This window comes from Eptatretus burgeri, chromosome 3 (genome assembly GCF_056783735.1).
Source record: "Eptatretus burgeri isolate ZD-2024b chromosome 3, Ebu_testis_v1, whole genome shotgun sequence".
Lineage (NCBI taxonomy): Eukaryota > Metazoa > Chordata > Myxini > Myxiniformes > Myxinidae > Eptatretus > Eptatretus burgeri.
Window position 1 is genome coordinate 132,837,043 of NC_140963.1, and position 22,207 is coordinate 132,859,249.

Here is a 22,207-nt window from a genome sequence, read left to right on the forward strand (position 1 = left end):
CTATTTTACTCCACCCCTGACTTGTATCACTTATTTGCCTGTTACACAAAAACTATTCAGGTCAGGTATGGGAGCATGTGCCAGAAAAGCGCGTCGCTGCGTCCACTTTCCGCCGGTACTCCAGGGGCCTCCGTCTGGCCATCCCCCAGGCAGATGCCAGGCCCATCCCCATCTCCTTGACATGATGGTCAACCTGCTGCAACCACGAGGCACGTGGTCGGCCCACTGGCCTCCTCCACTCATGAGACTCCCTCGCTGAGAGAATCTGGTGAGCAGGATCAGCGTCAGGAAAACGAGCCACATGTCCATACAGCCGCAACTGACGCTGGTAACACGGACTATGCAGGTAACAAATCTCATCCGAGTCTCTCTCAGCAACTGCTCATTGGACACAAAATCCGACCAGCGATAGCTAAGGATTCTCCGAAGGGACCTGGTACCAAAGGAATTAAGTCTCCGTCTCAGATCCTTGGTCAGAGTCCAAGTCTTGCATCCATCGAGCAAGACTGGAAGTACCAAGGACCTGAAGACTCGGACTTTCGTCCTCCCGCACAGGTACCGGCAGTGCCACACCCCATGATCCAGTGAATCCATGACTCCCCAGGCCCATCCCAGATGTCTATTGACCTCTGACTCACAGCCAGCAGAGACATGAATATCACTGCCAAGGTAAGTGAATCTCTCCACGACCTCAACATCCTCACCACAAACAGACACAGACAGGACAGCAGCATCCAAGATGTCACCGAAAGCCTGGATCTTAGTTTTTACCCAAGAAACCCGTAATCCCAGCGGCTCCGACTCCTCATTCAGCACCTCGAGGGCCCCCAAAAGGATGTCTAAAGTCTCCGCAAAGATGACTGCATCATCTGCAAAATCAAGGTCCGAGATCTTGACATTCCCAAACAATGCACCGCAGCTTGATCTCTCCGACATCCTCCCTAAAATCCAGTCCATACAAGTGCTGAAAAGTGTGGGGGCCAGTACACACCCCTGACGAACTCCAGTAACAACTGGAAATAAGTCAGAGGTGGTACCACCACACTTCACAGCACCCTCAGTACCAGAGTAGAGTTCAGACATCAGATCGATCAGTTTTGGTGGCACCCCACGAAGACCAAGAATCCTCCAGAGGACATCCCGATTCACTGAATCGAACGCTTTACAGAGATCAACATAGGCTGCAAGCAGCCCCTGCCGAAACTCTCGTCTGCGTTTGGTGAGGACACGAAGGGCAAGGATACGGTCAATCGTTGACCTCTTTGGTATAAAGCCTGACTGCTCCGGACGCTGGTGCTCAAGCAGATGGTGGCGAACCCTATCAAGAATCATCCGAGCAAAGACCTTGCCCGGCACTGAGAGCAGCGTCACCCCTCGGTAGTTGTTGCAGTCTTGGCGATCACCCTTCCCTTTCCAGAGAGGGACAACAAGGCCCCTCTTCCAGTCAGTTGGGAAGATGCCTGTGTTCCAGGCAGAGCACAAAACTGCATGCAACGACATGAGTGCAGCACTTCCACCAGCCTTGAGAAGTTCAGCATGGATGCCACAGATCCTTGGAGGTTTGCCCTGTTTCAACTGGTTCACCGCAGCCCGTGTTTCCACAAGCGAAGGTGGACCACAGTTAATTCGAGGGTCAGCAACAGGGATTGTAACACCCTTGACGTCCAACTCGACAGCTGGGGGATCAGCATGGTACAACCGCTCAAAGTAACCGGCCCAGCGGGCCTTCACTTCAGACTCCTCTGTCAAGAGCCTACCACTCTCTGCTCGAACTGCAGTGCTCCGAGGGATGGGCTTGGATGAACGCAATGCGCGAATTCCCCTGTCAGCGGGACGAGAATCACCTGCCCACAGGTGATGCTCTACCCCCTCACAGATTCCTCGCACATAGGCCTCCTTGTCCACCCTCAGTGCACGTACAGTTTTTCGCCTCAGCTCCCTGAACAGCTCAGCTCTGCCATTCAGCCTGGCCCTGCGACTCTGGTCAATGGTATCCAGTGTCCATTGAGAGACAAAATTCTTCTTTGCCCTGCGGTGAGCTCCAAGACATCCACCGGCAACATCAAGGACGGTGGTCTTGAAGGCGCTCCACAACTCTTCAGGACCCCCCAAAGCACCCAGACCCCCCAAGTGTCCACTCAGTCTGTTTGCAAACTCCTCAGCTACTCTCTCATCCCTGAGCTTGCCAACATCCAGCCAAGGCTGGGATGCTACCATTCTCCAGGGTTTAAGGTGCAGCTTTAGAGTTGCTACAACAAGCCTGTGGTCAGTATTGAGGAACTGAGCACTCCGGTAGACCCTGCAGTTCTGGATCATCCTCCAATGACCGTCAACGTGGACATGGTCAATATCCTTTGCCACTGCCAGCGTTGGAATACCAAGTCCAGCGATGAGCTTGTGGGCGCTGAAACCATGAACCAGCCACCCTAAGTCCATGTAATGACTTCTTGCAAAGTCAAGGAACTTAGTGCTATTCTGGTTCATAGTTCCCGACCCATGGGGACCAACACACACCTCATAACCATCCCTATCAGTTCCAGTCGATGCATTGAAATCCCCCAAGAGTAGAAGTGTATCTCGTCTGGGGCACTGATCAACCACAGACTCGAGCGTGGCGTAGAATGCATCCTTCTCTGTGAGATCACTCGCCTCAGTCGGAGCATAAATAGAGACCAGGGAAATGACACCTAAGGAGTGACGAATCCTTAATCTCATAATACGCTCGTTGACCGGTGTTACCTCAATTATCAATGGGGTCAGCTTATTGGACACAGCTACAGCAACTCCTTGGGTATGGTAACCATCAGCGCGACCAGACCAACAGTAGGTGTAACCACCCACCATTATCTCGCCGCAATCCGGTCTCCGAATCTCAGAGAGAGCTGCAATCCCGATGTCCAAACGCTTGAGCTCAGATGATAACAGAGACAGGTGATCATCCTCTCTTAGGGATAGGACATTCCAGGCACCCACCCGAAGGGACCACCTCAGGTTAACCCAAGGAGACCGCCGTCTGGTGGACGACACCTCAGCACCACTCCGACACACTCTCCCGCAATCTGACCCAGGGATGTTACCCCGTGGTTTCCCTCCTATCATCAAAGATTCGGGGTCCCGAAGGCTTTGCCCCAATCCCATCATCCGGTGAGCTGCCCTGCGAAGGGAAGCTGCACAGGCGGTACTCCCACGGAGTGGGTTTTCAGATTTTTTTTGCGTTTTTGCGTTTTGCGGAATGAAGGGTTTTACGGTGGCCGGAGTGCAAATCCTGCCACCAACCTCCTCATAAAAAGTAACCCAACTGCAGGAGGACGTCTGCAGACACAGTTGGGCACTAGATATGGATGGCCGTTGGCTCACAAGGAGCTCCTCCGCCCTTTGACAGGTTTTGTTTTTAATCCTGCTGGGTGTCCATATCCAAACACCCTCCTCACCAGAAAACCTGGTGGGGGAGACGGTTTAGTCGCCGACAACCCGACCATGGAACAGGTTAGTACAGGTTTACATGGTACCTGAAGCAGGTCACAGATCGAACCTGACCTGACAAAACTATTACATATTTTTTATTTCTGTTTTTTCCACATTAAACTAGACAAAATTACCTTTCTTCTCATACTAAGATATCTAGATATCTGTGGTTTTTCTGGTCTGTAGTCAAAGTGGATGTTTTGAAAAACATGTAACAACTCCGCCTTTTTAGGGTGACCAGTTCATGAACTACGACCATATGTGGGTTTCAGAATGTGGAATGAAGTCCTCTCATGAGGGGCTTAGAGTAAGGGGCTTCATTTCGGTAAGGGGGTCACGATTCATGGACCAAGTTGTAAAGTTTTGTGTTGTCGAAGTTTTGTGCTAAGGGCTCTCTTCGGGATCGTCGCTGAGCCCCGGACAGCTTCCAACTGTAGTTCGTTTGTTAAAATATTCCCAGGGATGGTTTTTAGCTCACCTGTGAAGTTGTTCCAGGGAGCTTATGGGATGGCACCTCGTCCCTCTGTCTGACTATCCACAAATACTTGTAACTTCTTCTCAGAAACTACACATACAATTTCAATGAAATTTGACCATGTTCATCATCCATGTTGGTATAAAAAAAACAAACGATGTCCTTTCTTCTCAGAAACGACACACACAATTGCGATTAAACTTCACTCCAACCTTCATCACCCATGACGTACCAAAGTTTGTTCATGACATTTGCAAAATCAGGCTCAACGGTGATTTAAGGGGGGTTGCCCCTCAAAATATGTATTTGCTTTCTTTTCTGAAATGACACACAATTTCGATGAAACATGACCAGAACCTTTATCACCCGCAATGTACCAAGGTTTGTTCATGGCATTAAGAAAACAAAATCCAAAGGTATTTCCTTTCTTCATTATATATTTTGTCAGTCATCCATGCCTCCCAGTGGTTGCCTGGTTATCTTATCCAGCCGCTCCCAGGTCAGCGCCCAGGGGTATTACCCCTTTGTTTCATATCTCTGTGAGGTTATTTGTCATCATTCCTGAAGCTCCAGCTGTCACTGGTACAACTTCAGCATTCTTCAGCTTCCAGGATCTTTGCACTTCATTCTTGAGATCTTGGTGTTTATTTTCTTAGTTTCTGCATTGTTTAGTCCAAAATCACTGGTATTAACACCTCAATCAGCAATGTCTTCTTCTCTCTTTTGTACTTAAGTATGATATCTGGGTGCAATGCTTTGTTTTCGATGTTCACGCTCGATTGGATCATTAGTTTGTACGTGAGCGGAAGGTACTTCTATGTCTTCAGTGATTACTTTTGGTTCATTTTCCAACAAATTTCCTGGAACTGGAATATCAAAGTTTTTGTCGATGAGCCAGCGGATTACATGATAAACTCTGTTGTGTCATTGTGTGTACAGCTGTTCTGACATGAGGTGTGTGTGTGTGTGTGTGTGTGTGTGTGTGTGTGTGTGTGTGTGTGTGTGTGTGTGTGTGTGTGTGTGTGTGTGTTTTTGGTCATTAAGCATCACATATCATTTTCTTTACTCACCCCACCTCCACCCCTCACCTGTCTCTCTGTCTCTCTGTCTCTCTGTCTCTCTGTCTCTCTGTCTCTCTGTCTCTCTGTCTCTCTGTCTCTCTGTCTCTCTGTCTCTCTGTCTCTCTGTCTCTCTGTCTCTCTGTCTCTCTGTCTATCTCTCTCTGTCTATCTCTCTCTGTCTATCTCTCTCTCTGTCTATCTCTCTCTGTCTATCTCTCTCTGTCTATCTCTCTCTGTCTCTCTCTCTCTATCTCTCTCCCACCCCTCCCTCCCATAGTGTAGCAATGTTTGGTGAGGCATAACTCTCCCCACCTCCTCCCTCTCCACCCCAACCCCCTCCTCACTCTTCCCCCTTCCTAGCTTTCCCTCCCTCCTGCCTCCGCTCTCTCCACTCCCTCTCTCTTCTCTTCTCTGTCTCCCTCCCTCCCTCCTCTCTCAACCCCCACTCCCTCCTCTCTCACCCCCCCTTAATACCCCTGTCAGTGAAGCAATGGGTTGTATTTGCAAGTCTACGTATTAATGTATTATGTGTCCTCCATAACTCCAAAACCATGAAATCTATCAGCCTGAAACGTTGCATGCATATTCAGGGAACTCCAAGGAGGTGCATGAGTGAAAATTGGGTGTTTGGGTTATTTTAAACATCCCCTTTGAAGATAATTAACTGCCTTATTTAATTATATACCTATCGGGCACATCCTCAGCCACTTCGCTGGCATCCTAAGATGTCCTCGCTGACCTCACTGGGGATTTAATTCACCATTTTGTTCGGCCTGCTCAACCATGCTGGACTTAGTCCGAAATGGGGGCTTATGGATTTGGTCTCAATTTCCGTGTGCGCGTGTGCATACCCAACCATATCTCAGACATGTATGGACCAATTGTATTTGTACTTGACTCAAAGACAACAAATGATGGTATACATATGCATATAATTTTGTTTTGCTACGCGATCATAGATGGCCGACTGGTTGACTGGTGGCCATTTTAGTTAAAAAAAAAACCAACCCAGCATCGAACACATCTTCAACCATTTTTCAGACGTGCATTTACCGATCTTATTCAAACTTGGCACACAGATAAGGAATGGTGGCTCACATATGCACATCATTCTTTTTTGAGATCAGATCCAAGATGGCCGACTGGTGGCATTTTTGTGACTTAAATGTGTCCCCAACCATTTCTCAGACATTCATGGTCTGATTTTGTTCAAGCTTGGCACAATCACAGTACATGATGGCGTACACTGCTCCTCTCTTTATTTTGTGATCTGATCAAAGATGGCCGACTGGTGGACTGGCGGCCATTCTAGTTGTAAAAACCCCGATGTTGAACACGTCCTCAACCATTTCTCGGACATGCATTTACCGATGTTATTTAAACTTTGCACACAGATTAAGAATTTTGCCTTGCATATGCCCATCATTTTTTCTTTGAGATCAGATGGTCGACTGGCAGCCATTTTGTTACTTCAATGTGTCACCAACCATTTCTCAGACATGCATGATCCTATTTTGTTCAAACTTGGGACAAGCACAATACATGATGAAATACACTTGCACCTCCATTTATTTTGCAATCTGATCAAAGATGACCGACTGGTAGCTTTGCGGCCATTTATTTTTGTGCATAAATGTGGGCGAGCCCTTTAATTCCATCCAGAAAAATGACGAAAACAACGGGGGCGATGACATTTTGTCTCTTTTTTTTACTTGTTTGTATGACTCGGGTATGCTTTACAAAGGTTATATGGTTAAGCTTTGTGAGCTTCAAAGCAAAATATTGTTATGGCTGTGGAAATTCGCATTACACCATAAAGGGTCCTCGGGTGAGATATCTCCATAGGTACATGTGTAGTTAGCCCAAACCCGTTGTATCGAGGGAATTTATGTGATCCATCCGGGCTGCGACGCTTTGAGTTAGCCATTTTTCTGTTCTATCTTTTATTTCAAACAAACAGCATCTCAACAACCACGCCATCCCCACCACAGCGCCAACCACACTACAACAACGCCACCTCCACCACCTATGCTACCACATCATCGCTTCTACAAGCATTCGCAAACACCACCACCTTTGCCTTTACCTTCACAACTTCATCCCACATCATCGCTTCTACAGTCATTCCCAAACACCACCAGTCAACACCAAACATCGTGTTCCCGGAGCCGTTCGGCCATGGAGGCCGAACGCGTCGATCCGCGGATCAGGAATGCTTCACGCCCACTTCTCCGTCCAATGGGCAAGCGCGAGGCGGCTTGGCCCAGCCTCCAGGCGCGTGTAGGTGAATTCCATCCATGTCCGTCTCTGCAAATTTTAGGACCAGGGGAGGTTCACGCCCATTTTTGCCCGACCAATGGCTGACTTGGGGGGGGGGGTGGTGTGGCCCCACCTCCAATCGCGTTCTGATCCGGGAATTTGCATATCGGCGCCTCCTGAGAGCTATAAAGGTGCGAGGAGAGTGTGGAATTGGGGGAGTTGAGCGAGAAGCGTGGAGCATCGAGCGTTGAGCGTTGGGGAGCGGAGTTGAGAGTTGAGCCGGAAGAGGTGGAGTGCGCGCGGTGGAGCTGCAGGCGGCGGGTCGGGTCAAGGAAGCTCGGGTCTGAGGCAAGGAGGACGGCGGTCGGCAACGAGGTTGCGGTGTGGGGGATCGCTCGTCTCGTTGCGGGACCCAAGCCAGCCAGCCACTCCCCTCCCACAGGGCATCAACAATTTCCCCTTCCCCCGCGCTGAGATAGTGCAAAGGGGGGCCCCGTTCTTCCCCCACCCCAAACGTGGTGCCAACGAGCACGCCAGGGGCACGGAGTCGGGGCCCAGCGGCACGGACATTTTGCGGCTTGCCCGCCAACGCGTCACGAGGAGGCGGGTAAGACCTCCCCGGTCTCGCGGACCTGGCCGCTCCTCTCGGTCCCGCGCACATTTGGCCTACGGGCCTGTCTGCCTCCTTGTCTGTGAGAGTGGCTTCCTTTCCTTCTTTTGCTTTTGTGTAAATGTGTGTTGGCGCCCTGTGAAGTACAACTATGTAAGTGTTGCCGTGTATACGCGTTAGGTCGGTGTCAACTGTTTTCTTCTTGCCTTTGCTTTTTGTCTATGGCTGTAGACACGTGCTTTCAGTGTGTCGCATAATAAAATGCTTGCATGTTGAACTGTGCCCGTTTCGCTTCGTCTTTTATCCATTTGAATCTCCATCTTGCTTCACGTAAGGGGTTCGTAGTGGGTTCAACATCCCGGTAATTAATCTGAACCGTCCAGGTCGACGATAACACGGCTCGGTTATCACTGTAGCACGGAACGGACCGCTTCAGCAGTTCGTGTCCGGAGTCGGCCTGTGGCGTGGTACGATCGCCCGGTCGACCATTCGCGCAGGTACTTAGGTAGATCGAATTTGGCGAGCAACCCTATCTACGCGGGTGGCCAATTGGCACGATTGTGGTGAGATCGAAAGGCCCACCCATGACTGGCTCCGGGCGATAGTTCCCGGAGGGTCACGACTGAATTGTCCGTCCGGTGGGCGACGTGCCGCGATTCGAGTTACGTGGCCGTTCGCACGCCGGCGGGTGCGAATTCGCAACAATATGTTTGATAACGCCCGATTTCCGAGCCGTTTGCCGTATTGACATGTTTTCTAAATTACCGAGCCAATTTTGTGTTTTTTACCCTTCTTGACGATTGGCAGCTTTTTATAGATATGAATGTTTATGCACATCTCCTTGAAACATCTGCAATGCATTGTTGTTTTTAAAATTTGTTTATTTAAATTTCCCCAAATCAAGGATGAAAGCTACTCAAGGCTTTATGGTTGTATACAGTATGTACTGTAGTTGGTAATCACACTGACTGCAATCTGCCGATTCCCAAAATTGCCGATATCGATATATATTTGTATACGTATATTGTGTGTGTGTGTATATATGTATATATGTATATATATATATATATATATATATATATATATATATATATATATATATATATATATATATATAATATTGTAGACAGATATGCATACATACATATACAGTATATGTCAACTCCCACCACGTCGATTTGTGTTTGACCATTGTGAGTGACAGAACGATGATGCAGCTCGATGTGAGAGAATGGTAATGTGGAGATGGCGTTTGTATCTCTCGGAATGTTCTTTCACTGACCAGCCCTGAAAGAGAGAGAGAGAGATAGATAGAGATAGATAGAGATAGATAGAGATAGAGATAGAGATAGAGATAGAGATAGAGAGAGAGAGAGAGAGAGAGAGAGAGAGAGAGAGAGAGAGAGAGAGATATATATATATATATATATATATATATATATATATATATATATATATATATATATATATATATATATATATATAGATGACATATGACATATGACACGGGATCTCTTCCAGAAGCTGAACTCTTGTGCGCAAGGGCAGACATGGCTTTTAAGCCCTTAGGGACCACCTTTCCACCATGTCGCTTGTCCTCTCATTGGCTGCCCACCGCCTGCGGGTGGCGACATCTTTTGTAACATCGTACCCTGCAGGGTCTCCCCTCAAAAGTGTTCAGCCCTCAACCAGTGCCCTTTGCAGCTTACTGCACTGCTGTGGCCTGCTGTCAGCCTGTGATTTTGACCATTTCAGTGCCGGGTGCCACAAGTTCTCAACCTTCCCTCGCCTGCACAGGAGGTTTTCCACAATGCAACCTTCCCCTATTCTGCTCGAAGGTTTACAATCAATGCCTCCTCGGTGCACATTTTAGAATCCAACTTCCGTCTGACAGATCCCTGTTGCAAGCATAAATCTCAACCATTTGAGCACATGGGCCAAGCTATTCTCACCACATCCTAGCTATGGATCCTCCCCTTCCACATAACTATGTTTTTATTACATATTTATATATAATCAGGATGCATTCGTAAAGATCATAGTTTTGGATTGGGGGGGGGGGTGATGATCCGGGATGGTGGTGAACAGCTGTCTTGAATACCAAGAGGTCCTTCGTGAAGAGTTTGCAAGCTATTGCCGGCACCCTGAACAAATCCCAACTTCCTGCCTTAACTACTGCTGGGAAGGCATTGGCAAACCATCCAGTACAACCCATGCCAAGAAACTGATGCAGTGCTTGATGTTCTAAAACAGAGTATGGTGAATCAGAATGTACTGGGTGTGTGTATGTGCGTGCGTGCGTGCATGCATGCTACAAGCCAGCATGTATGTATGTGTGTGTGTGTGTATATGTATATATGTATATATATATATATATATATATATATATATATATATATATATATATATATATATATATATATATATATATATATATATATATATATTACTCTTCTGTGGGGATTTCATTTGGAATGTTGTTAAAGTTCTGACAATTATCTCATTCCCAAATGGGAACATTCAATGACTCAATTTATGTGTGAGCAGACACTATAAATTTGGAGATAAAATTAATCATCTGGGAGGCGCTCAGACTCCACAGACGCAGGGTGATAAAGACATTTAATTGGATGTCTTCATGTCTGCCGCTGTGACCAGGTAAGTGTTCTTTATGGCACTTGATGACAAAATAAGACCCAAGAGTGTTTGCGCTCTTTCTCCCCTGGCGGCACGGCGGCTCTCCGGGCACGAGCAATCAAGACACGCTTTGCTCCTTGGATATCTTGCTCATTGCTCAAGAATGAACATTCATTGCATGGAAACAAGTTCTTGGGAGGGCAGAGAATGGAAATGTAACAACGAATTTCGATGCATGACACCATAGTATCTCATTCTATGCAGTTATCATCATCATCTGATCGAGCATACTTGTGCATTTTTGCCTCTCGATGGCAGAAATAATCTACAGTTGTTGCCAGTCCTATTGTAGATCACGGTGTTCGCTTGAACCGGTCTCCCCACGAAGGCGGAGTGCACTTCATACCGTTCTGCAAGTATATTAGCAGTCACTAATTCGTGCCTCATCTACCCGCTGCCATAGATTATTTTCTTACCTCGAATGGCTCAAATATCCCAGCAAGCTGGTACTCAATTTGCCGACCTCAGAAGGATGACAGGCTGAGTCAACCCCCTGGTGTGTATTAATTCAGTGGACAACGGGGCTGAACTCAGGACCCTTGGATCCCAAGCCGCGACCCTAACCACTGAGCCAACCAGGTATCATCAAGTATAGCTCATTTAATGATAATGATATGCTTATTAATATTTGAGTTCACTTCATATCCTCAATTCATTGCTGTATCATCCTTTGTTTATTTCCACAAATGGAGATGCAATGCAGCTCTTGCATATCTCCAGCAAAAATGCGCTAAATGGCAGAGATAGACATAGATTAGACTTGTGATGTTGTGCGCTTTTATTAGCTTGATAGAAACGTGTCTTTTCCCCTACAGTTGAAAATGAATTGGTGATGGCAGAACATTAGGATGCATTAAGCACACGCCACGTGTCACGTTCACCTGTCATGGAGAGTTAACATCTCCAACAAAAAAGTGCTCCCGAGCCTCACATGTGCACCGGGCACTGATGCCGTGCGGCCAATCGGGCACTTTAGCATTCTGTGCGGGCTCTGCACCTCTCCGGCCTGACACTAGTCTGACTGTGGGATCTGCCTTCCATTGATTCTTGTGATCCTTGGCTGGAGCCACTGGCTGACAGCTTGTGCCTCGGCATTTTGGAAATACACAGCATTGCTCAGATTGCCTTCCTGAGCTAAGACTTTCAACATTTTGCTGATGCGGGCATGTGTCGAGGGTGGTGGGATACTCGCACACCTTCAGGGTTTCCTTCTCTTTGGTGTGCGTATATGGTTTGTGGTGCCGGACTCAGAAAGTCTTCAAATGACTACAACCAATCTTTGAGCTTCATGAGTCTGGATGTACATACAGGTCAGTTACCACTCAAATAGGATCTTTGTCGTAGGTGTCTGTGACTTCGAAGTGGCATTACAATGACCACATCAACAGCATAACGATTTTGAAACTTGTAGTTCAAACAAACAGATGCATAGTCAAATGAGGAAGTTTACTATTACATGCAATGTCCAACTCCGATTCCCGCAAGTAGTTGTTTCCACCACCCAGTGCCCCAGTCCTGCCGGCACAACTCATGCATGTTCACCTCGTCCTTCGGGGCTGTGGATTCTTCAATTTCCGTCACGGTGTCCTCTCATACGATGGCTGTCCACAAGGTTGATTTCAAGAGCTTAAAGGAAATCTTTCCCGATACACAATCTTAATGAGTTTTAATCAACCTGATAAGCCTGGTGTTGGCTTAGTGGTTTAGGGTGGTGGCTTGGGATCCTAGGGTCCTGAGTTCAATCCCCGTTGGGCTGCTGAATTAATACAGCAGGAGGTTGACTCAGCCTGTCATCCTTCCGAGGTCGGCAAAATGAGTACCAGTGCACTGGTAAGGGGGACACTGCATCAGCGGCATAGCCACGTCCCAACCAATGATGCTACCAGCAGCCACAGGCTGCACTCGATATATATATATATATATATATATATATATATATATATATATATATATATATATATATATATATATATATATATATATATATATATATATATATATATATATATATATATATATATAGATCGACCTGATTATTTTCGGCTCCACAAGTTAACAACTGCATTTGACATTTACACCTCATTCACTCAGAGTTAAATTGAGCACAGGGACGATGGAAACATACAGCTCGTCACATGTCACCCGTCTCTCTACACCCCCCTCTCGTGAGTTTATATGGTATCACAGAACAATCCCGTGTCTTCCAGCAAATGCAATTCTAGTCTCTGCTGGAAGTTTCATCTGAGAACATTCCAGCACCTTCACGAATCTCACCAGGAAGTTTACAGAACAATACTGCCAGTCAAAATTAGCTCATCACATCAAGCATTTTATATTGCAATTTCCCGATGTGTGCTCAACGAAACTTTCAACATGTAACCGTCAATTTTAATCGTTCATTTATATAAATTTATGAATCTTTAAATTTACCACAACATATAGTTTTTAACTGACAAATAAGCCCCACCTTTAGAAAAAATATTGTTATGTTTGTGTGATAGATGGAGGAACTTCATAGTAAAGGTAGGATTGTATAGAGTAGCATGGCCCGTGGACGTGTAGGAGACATTTTGATGTAACTTAAGTCAGGAAGCTGTCAGCTTAAGATTGTTACGTGTCACCGCACGGGGGGTGGTGCTATATCAATTCGGTAGGTTATAAGGAAAATTTCTCCCTGGATGTGATTGCTCCCTGTGACCTTTTTTTGTTTGTTTGTTTTTGTCCTTGGAGCAACAACAACCGAGCTGGACATTTCCAAGCAGGCGAAAACCCCACCTCCAGGAATGACAACTAGCAAACCACGCCCCTGGGGGGATGATTGATGGGAGTGACGTTAAAAGGATCAGTGAGAGAGAAGAGAGGAGGATTGAGTTAGGATCGGCAGTGGGACACGAACAAGGAGCAAAAAGGGAGGTTCTGTGAGGAATGCGATTGAGACCGAGGCTCTGGCTTGCCGCCCTCGACACGACAGAAAAAGCAGCGTGAATCCCGTTGTTCGTTTTTGGGAATTTGCTCGTGTGATGGAGCAAGACGCTGGCCACATTGACTGTTCAGCTGCGTCTTGTGAGACCCCACATTGGATGCTCGTGTTGTGCCATCGGGGAAAAAGGCGGCACTATTTTGCAGACAGCAACGGTGTTGGCAATCTCAATCATGAGGAGGAACTTTCATGACAATTTCTGAGCCCTTAATGAAGGGACCATCCACACGAACTACCTCCCGTATGCTTCCTGCCCAGAGAGTGTCTTGGTTCCATTTTGGGTGCATTTTCCTGTGCAGCGACGATGTGGTTTGGCGAATCCAAATTTTAGAAACCTATCTCTGGGCACACAGCGAAGTGCCAGGAGAAAGGGAGGATGATTCTTTTATTTATTCTGTCCCCTTGTCTGCAATAAAGTCTTTGTGGAAGCGCCTGAAATAGGATTTAGGTGACCTTGCGTTTCATTATTATCCCGTTTTGATTTATTTCCTTTATAAACATTTGATTTCTGTTTATTAACTTTGCTTGTGGGGCATTCCATGTCAATTGTATCCACCCTCCCGACACTAATACCTCATTTTCTCCCCATATGTTGGTCATTTATTCACTTGGGTGAAAAAACTCAAAATACCAACTTTTAGACCTGTGCACCCATCGGGGCCCATTTTAGGGGCCCCCCAAATTTGGGCACCCCCGGTTGCCCCACAATCTTCCAGAGGCCATGTCACAGGTTGTAGTGGTCCGATTTGGCTGATCTTTGTAACAAAATGCTCGTAAAAGTGAGATCTTTCGAATCGCATAAAGTAAAATCACACCGAAACAGTAATTCAAAAAGTTATAGTTTGGGGCGCCCTTTGACCTTGGGCCCCCGCTCCCCAGCCAAACCGATGGTCCTGATTTTTTCGTGCGAGAATACCCCTTCATATACTCCAACACCTCAGCCTAAATGAAAATGGGATCTCAATTGGTTCAAGTGTGATGATGGTTTTATTGTTCGGGGACTCTGGTGCTAGACACAATACGCCACAATACATAGCACAATATTTGAACACAAGATTTCCAATACACTATATCAGTATATTGTACATAAATTTTGCACATGCACATGCAGGAACTGGAAGCGATACGAGTACAAGCAAGAGTATTTCCGAGCATATTATAGTCAAGATTTTTTGCCAACCAATGTTTTATTTGACAGCTGTGTTTCTTTTATACCGATTGTGTAGGTTCTACCTGCAGCAGTTTTTGGTTCGACGGAAAGAAGTATATCAGAAATGTCTAAAATGCAGTGATCTTCAATATCAGGAAAAAATAAACTATTTGTGGGCCCATTTGGATGAAGAAAATTTACTTTCACTTCATGAGTGTCCTGAAAGGCTTCCATGAGGCAGGCAAGCCAACATTTTCCATGATAGTGCACTGTGACATAACCTGAGAGTTTCTCGTTAAAAGTTGGTGTAGATTTTGAAATAGCTGACTCGATACAGTGTTCCTCGCTAAGGCTGAATTCGCGTACTTGAAGAGCAGTTTCAGAGATAGGGATGAAAGCATGAAGTTTTTGAGTTCCAGCTATGGTTTTGGCCGTTTTTAACCTTTCTTCCAGATTTCGTTCTTCCTCGTCATACGCCTCTTGGATCCCGTAACCGAACTTCATTTTATTCAAACCATTTTCAGCAAAGGCGAAAAGATCTTTTGGAGAAATAATTTGACTGTCGTAAGGTCTACGAAGGCTCTCACATGTTGCTTCTCGTTTGACTGCACCTCCCACACCATCTGAAGGGCCCTTGCCATGACTTGTGGCAAAAAAATGCCATTCTGCATCAATACCATACTCTGATTTGTGACGACATAGGTTTATGAAGGCTTTGCAATTCTTATATTGGCCAGCGCAACCGTCTGAGAAATAGTAAAGTTTCTTTACATTTCCAAAGCCAGATTTCAAGTGTTCAATGAGCATTCTTTGGAAGAGGTGGACTGAGACAACGTCGTGAGTATTGCATTCTGATATAATCGTGGTTTAATTTTAATCTAATCTAATCGTGCAAATTAAACCACGAATCGTGGTTTAATTTGCCATCGTCCGATTTGAAATAGTAAACCCAGGGGTGAATTGTCGCTTGAGAGCAGTTCCAATGGAATCCTTGGGCCGCATCCTGTACGACAAATGAATAGTTCTCTGAGAAGTCTCCAATAATGACAAATTCTCTTTCACCGATTTCGTCTTTTTATTTTTCAGAAACTGAGATTGGGCCTTGGCATTGAAATCGTCTCTCACTAATTTCACCGCGCATTCACAGAATTGATTCATGAATTCTTCCAAAGGCAGGACCATGGAGCTCAGTTCAGATCTGTCAGTGGATGTCCACCGATTAAAGTGAATTTCATCAATATCCTCCAGTTCATAAGCACTCAGTATCTCGATTTTGAAGTCTTCAATTGATGGGAAACTTTCACAAGTTCTGAAATACCATTTTCGCTGTGTGCCCAGATGTATGTATATATATATATATATATATATATATATATATATATATATATATATATATATATATATATATATATATATAATAGTCCAGAGATGATGATTGTCAATTTCAGACATAAAGTCACCTGCCAGCAGGTGACGTCATTGGAACGATGACGGCGAACGTCGCCCAATGTCGAATCAAGAATTAGTGATATGTGGACCCCGAACAATAAAACCATCATCACACTTGAACCCATTGAGATCCCATTTTCATTTATGCTGAGGTGTTGGAGTATATGAAGGGTTATTCTCACACGAAAAAATCGGGATCATCGGTTTGGCTGGGGGGCGGGGGCCCAAGGTCAAAGGGCGCCCCAAACTATAACTTTTTGAATTACTGTTTCGGAGTGATTTTACTTTACGCGATTCGAAAGATCTCGCTTTTACGAGCATTTTGATACCAAGATAATCGAAATCGGACCACTACAACCTGTGATATGGCCACTGGAAGGTTGTGGGTCAACCGGGGGTGCCCAAATTTGGGGGGGCCCTAAAATGGGCCCCAATGGGCCCCCAGGTCTGAAAATTGACACTGTTTTACCATGGATACAAACACTTGCACAAAAAACGAGTGAAATCTGAGACGATGTGTCAAAATTTTGCTGAAAAATGTGTACACTTGACATGGAACGCCCCTTGCGTTGTCTATTTTTCGTGGGTTCGAGTATATGCCCTTGTCCACTGTCGTGGTGAACACGTCTGGTACGTGCCTTTACCGCCCCCATCCCCCATAGTCTCCAAGGATTAAGTGTTCACCTATAAGGGAGAACTGTTTGGCTATCCATCTAGGTCGGTTCAAATCAGCATGGACATGACAATATTACTGCAAATGCATTTTTTTTTTTGCAACAGTCAGTTAAAATTAGAGGGTGCAAAAAAACAAGAAGAAACAATCACAATCAATTCATACAATCAGCTACCACATTCTCGGATCCCTTAATAGCTTGAATGCAGAACCGATAGTTGTAGAGGAACAACACCCACCGCATTAGCCTCTCGCTGTCAATTTTACACTTCTGTATGTATGACAGGGGCTGATCATCATTCTGTATTATGAACTCTCGTCCATAGATGTAGTTCTGGAATTTCTTAACAGCAAACACGATAGCGAGCCATTCACCTTCTATCGCCGAGTGGTTCCTTTCCCAGGGCAGATGTTTCTTGCATTGCATTACATGCATTACCTCTCAAACCTCTCTCCCTCCTCAAAATCCTGGTGGCGTTTAATCAAATCTGTTTCTGGTGTATGTTCCCCCTCCATCCCCTCCCTTACCTCAAATGGCCGCACTGCTGATTCCACACGTGATAAAGCTGAATGTCTAAACTCGGTGTTTGCAGCTAAATCTTGTATCCCAAACCCATCACTATCTCTACCCACTTTACCCAGTCGCACCCAACTGTCCCTGGACTCTGTATCCTTTTCTCCTGACAAGGTGGAGAGCTTGCTTTCAAACCTTGAGTCAGATTCTGCAACCGGTCCAGACGGCATCAGCCCACGTGTCCTCAAAGCCTGCTCTTCTGCTCTTGCTCACCCTCTCTCTGTTCTGTTCACCCTCTCATTTTCCCAAGGTCATCTGCCATCTGCTTGGAAATCTGCTAACATCACTGCCCTGCATAAAAAAGGTGCAAAAACAGATCCCTGTAACTACAGACCAATCAGCCTTCTCCCAATCATCAGCAAGGTTATGGAATCCATCATCGCTTCAGACATGAAATCCTTCCTCTTCTCCAATGGCTTGATTTCCAATCATCAATTTGGTTTCAGACCAGGTCACTCTACCCTGGATATGCTGCTACTGCTCTCCCATCAATGGATGGAGGTCCTCAATGCCAGACAGGAAATCCGAGCCGTATCCCTGGACATATCACGTGCTTTTGACACAGTCTGGCACCCTGCCCTACTCACCAAACTCTCTTCCCATGGTGTTCAAGGCCATCTCCACTCATGGCTCGCAGACTTCCTCTCCTGTCGCAGTCAACGTGTGGCCCTAAATGGAGTTCTTTCATCCCCTCTTCCTGTGCAGGCTGGAGTTCCTCAAGGTAGCGTTCTGGGCCCTGTTCTTTTTCTGGTTTTCATCAATGATCTCTCGGACTCTCTGGAAAATCCTCTATTTCTCTTTGCCGATGACTCCACCCTCTGCCGTACCATCTGTCATCCCTCAGACCGGCAAGCAGCAGCTTCTTCGCTCACTGCAGATCTGGATAAAATCACAAACTGGTCCAACACGTGGAACATGTCTTTCAATCCACACAAATCTCACACTCTCACTATGTCTCTTCGAAAGGACCGTTTACAAAACCCCCCATCCACTTTCTCAACAATCCTCTGGAAGAAGTCTTTTCTTTCAAGCTTCTGGGTCTCACTATCTGCCATGACCTTTCCTGGGAAAGTCACATTTCCAACCTTGCCTCAAAAGCCAGTCGCCGACTGGGAATCCTCCGTCGTGCAAAGTCCTTCCTCGGCCCTCTTGAGCTCCTGACTACTTACAAAGCTTTTGTCCATAGCCTGATGGAGTACTGCTCTCCCCTCTGGGCTGGTGCTCCTGCCTCCCACCTTTCTCGACTTCACGCTGTCGAAACCAGGGCTTTTAAGATCATTGGCATCTCCCGCAATGAAGCTGAGTCTTTGGGCCTCTCACTCAATCACCGCAGGCTGGTCGGTGGTCTTTCTGTCTTCTACCGACTCCTCTCCAGCCTTGCCCCCCCTGCTCTCTCTGCGATTTGTCCCAACCACATTTCCACAGGGCGCTCAAGGTCCGCCAACAACCCCCTTCTGGTAAAACTACCAAAATCACGAATCACTGCTCATCTTCACTCTTTCATTCCTCTTTTTTCCCGCCTTTGGAATAAACTTCCTCACTCTATTCTTTCCCATTCTTCCCTCCAGGCTTTCAAAACAGCTGTTCACCACCACCTCTTATCTTCCCCCATCCAAATCCTCGATCTTTTCTACCCCCGATAATCCACCCAAGCCCACTTCCTTCAATTCTCCTGCTTTCCTTCCTGAAAGTCCCTGTAATGTCCATCTTCTCGCCATGTTCCCCGTCCCATCCCCATCCCTCTCCCTTCCACAGTTCACCTGTGTCTGTTCCCCAATGTTTTGTCCCTTCCACTCCCGCCCCTCTTGTCTCATGCCTCCTTGCTGTGAGTTGTGTGTTAGCTCTCATACGAGCCTCGACCAAGGTATACAAAAAAAAAAAAAAAAAAAAAAATTACAGGAAAAACTCCGTCTTCGTACTCCTGCAACAACACCGCACTGATTCCGACATCAGATGCATCCGCATGCACGATGTATGATCCGGCAAAGTCGAGCATCCGTAGTACAGGGGCCTTGCAAAGAAGGTTCTTGATCGTTTCAAATGCTGTCCATTGGGGTGCCTCCCACGGAATGTGGTTGGGCTGACCCTTTTTGGTGAGGTCATTGAGGGGCCTAACTTCATCTGTGTAGTTTGTTATGAACCTCCGATAGTACCCCGCCAAGCCGCTGAATGATCTAACCTGTCTTTTGGTCGTCGGTTCTGAGGCGTTTCTGACGCAGGTGAGTTTCCTCTCCTCCATCTGAACTTGACCCTTTCCCACTGCCTTGCTGACATCCTCGCTGATGTTGACATCGTCGTGGGTCTCGCCATCAGCCCTGGGTCTCAATTCCAGTAAGTCTTCATTTGTCAAGACACATTTTTCTTCACCATCCGGCTCTGGGTCAATGACCGCCATACCGGCCACATCTGGCTGCAACATGATATCAGCTGTATTATCAGCTCGCTCATGAGACAACTTCAGAAGGTTGGCATGGTAAATTTTGGTCTTGTCTTTGACACAGACCTTGAAGTCCATCTGGTTGATTGCTTCCTGGACTTCATGTGGTCCTTGCCATTGGATTGTCAACTTGTTGTTGTTGGTAGTGTCAATAAAACTCTGTCTCCAACCTTGAATTTTCTGTCTCTGGTTTTCTTACCATAGAAATGTTTCTGACTGCTTTGAGCTGCATGGAGACTCTCTCACACCAGTCGGCAAGTGTCCTCCAGTCGATTACTCAAGTCAAAAACATATTGGTAGACATTATGAACCTCTGACGTGTTCTTTCTCGTCCACATTTCCTTCAACAACTGCATGAGCCCTCTTACGGTTCATCCTTAAGGTAGTTCAAATGGTGAGAACCCAGTACTTGCTTGAGGCACCCCTCTGTAAGCAAATAGCACCTCCTGCAGGTACCTGTCCCAATCATGTGGTCGCTCTTAACACATCTTCCTCAGCATGCTCTTCAGAACTCCGTTGACCCATTCACAAAGTCCATTGCATCTGGGGTTATATGATGTTGTGAAGAGTTGCTTCATCGCAAAGAGTCGACACACCTCCTTCATCAGGTCCGATGCAAATTGAGTACCCTGGTCACTCAGTACCTCTTGTGGGAGTCCTACTCGGGAGAAGATTTCCAGCAGTGCTTCTGCGACCCTCTCCGTCTCAATCTTGGGGAGTGCAATTGCTTCAGGGTACCTAGTAGCATAGTCCACAATGGTCAAGGTGTTCCGGTTGCCCTTATATCAGACACTGGGGACAATGGTTCAATCAGGTCCATGGCCACTCTGCGAAACGGCTCCTCAATCAACGACATGGTTCACAATGGTATCTTGGAAACCCTCCCTTTGGGGATGGTCCTACGGCAGATGTCGCAGGACTTGGAGAATCTGCTGACGTCACTGGTTATCCCTGGCCAATGGAAGTCACTTCTTATTCTGTCAGTTGTCTTGTTTGCTCCAAGATGACCTCCAACAATCGATTTGTGTGCCAATTTCATCACGGCCTCCCGATACTTGGTCGGAATGATGATTTGCTTCACCTCGGTTGTGTCAGTTGTGAAGATACGGTGAAAGACACCTTTGTGGACTTCGAGCCTGTACTTGCTCTTGTATCGTGTCTGATGATTTCTGTTGTCCTGCACCTCTTTCCACAACCTGTGAAGTGAGACATCTTCCTTCTGTGCTTGCTCGAGCTCTTGCAGTCACTTTAGGAATGTCAGATTGTGACGCCTTCAATGGTTTGATGTCATCCTTGTTGCACTTGGTCTGTGCCCTGGTCATTGCTGCTTGTGACATCTGTGGAATCCATATTTACATTTTTACACCATGGAAAAGAGTTTACACCAAGTTTGGTAAAACATTTTACAAACCGCTTTGGACTCCCACCAACCCATTTTTCATCACCGCCAACTTGCCATGTATGTTTTTAACAATGTGGCACCCAACCCTTTTAGCCCACGAAATGGTCATGTGCCTCCCTTGTTTTTACCAACTGTGATGTATTGCCCTTCCTTGGGTTTGATGTGAGTGCTGTGTGTGCATGCGCTGCACACGGGACCAGCAATGGAGCTGAGTGTTCTCAATAAAGAAAACCTTCGTGAAGATGAATGCATCATGATCGGTCTGATTGTTTGTACATCACATTCCAAGTGGCGATGAGGTCAAAAAAACGATCCGAATCTTGATGGCAACTGTTGGCATTCTCCATGAATACTCCAATGGGGAGGATTGGGCGGATTTTGTCGAGAGCCTGGACCAGTATTTCGTGGCCAACAACATGGCGGCTGTTGGTGATGCCGTCCGTTGTCTTGCTGTGTCGTTGACTGTGTGCGGGCAGAAGATGCACGGACTCTTAAAAACCTGCTGTCACCATGGCGACCGACAAGTCAGATGAAGAACCCTGTGAACTCGTCAAGCTACACTTCAAGCCGAAAGCTGGTCGAATCATATCGAGGTATAAGTTTTATACACACAATCGCCAGGAAAATCAGGACATTTCCCGTTTTGTCGCTGATCTGCACCGTTTCGCAGAACCGAGTCAGTTTGGTGCTGTGCTTGCTTCATGAGATACTCCGAGACATTTTGTAATTGGGGTAAGTCATGATGTCATCTTACAAAAACTCCTTGCTCAAGAAGACGACCTTGACCTCGGAAAAGCAGTGAAGATTGCATAGCCATGGCATGTATGACAACTGCTGAAAATCTGAAGGAGATCTCGTTGAAAAGTCAGAACTCTTCAAGTGCAGATACTGTAAATAATATTGCTCAATCCTTGTATAAGGCTTCGCCTCAGCCAGTTGTGTGTTTGAAACCTGCTTGATCAGTAGCAAGAGGCC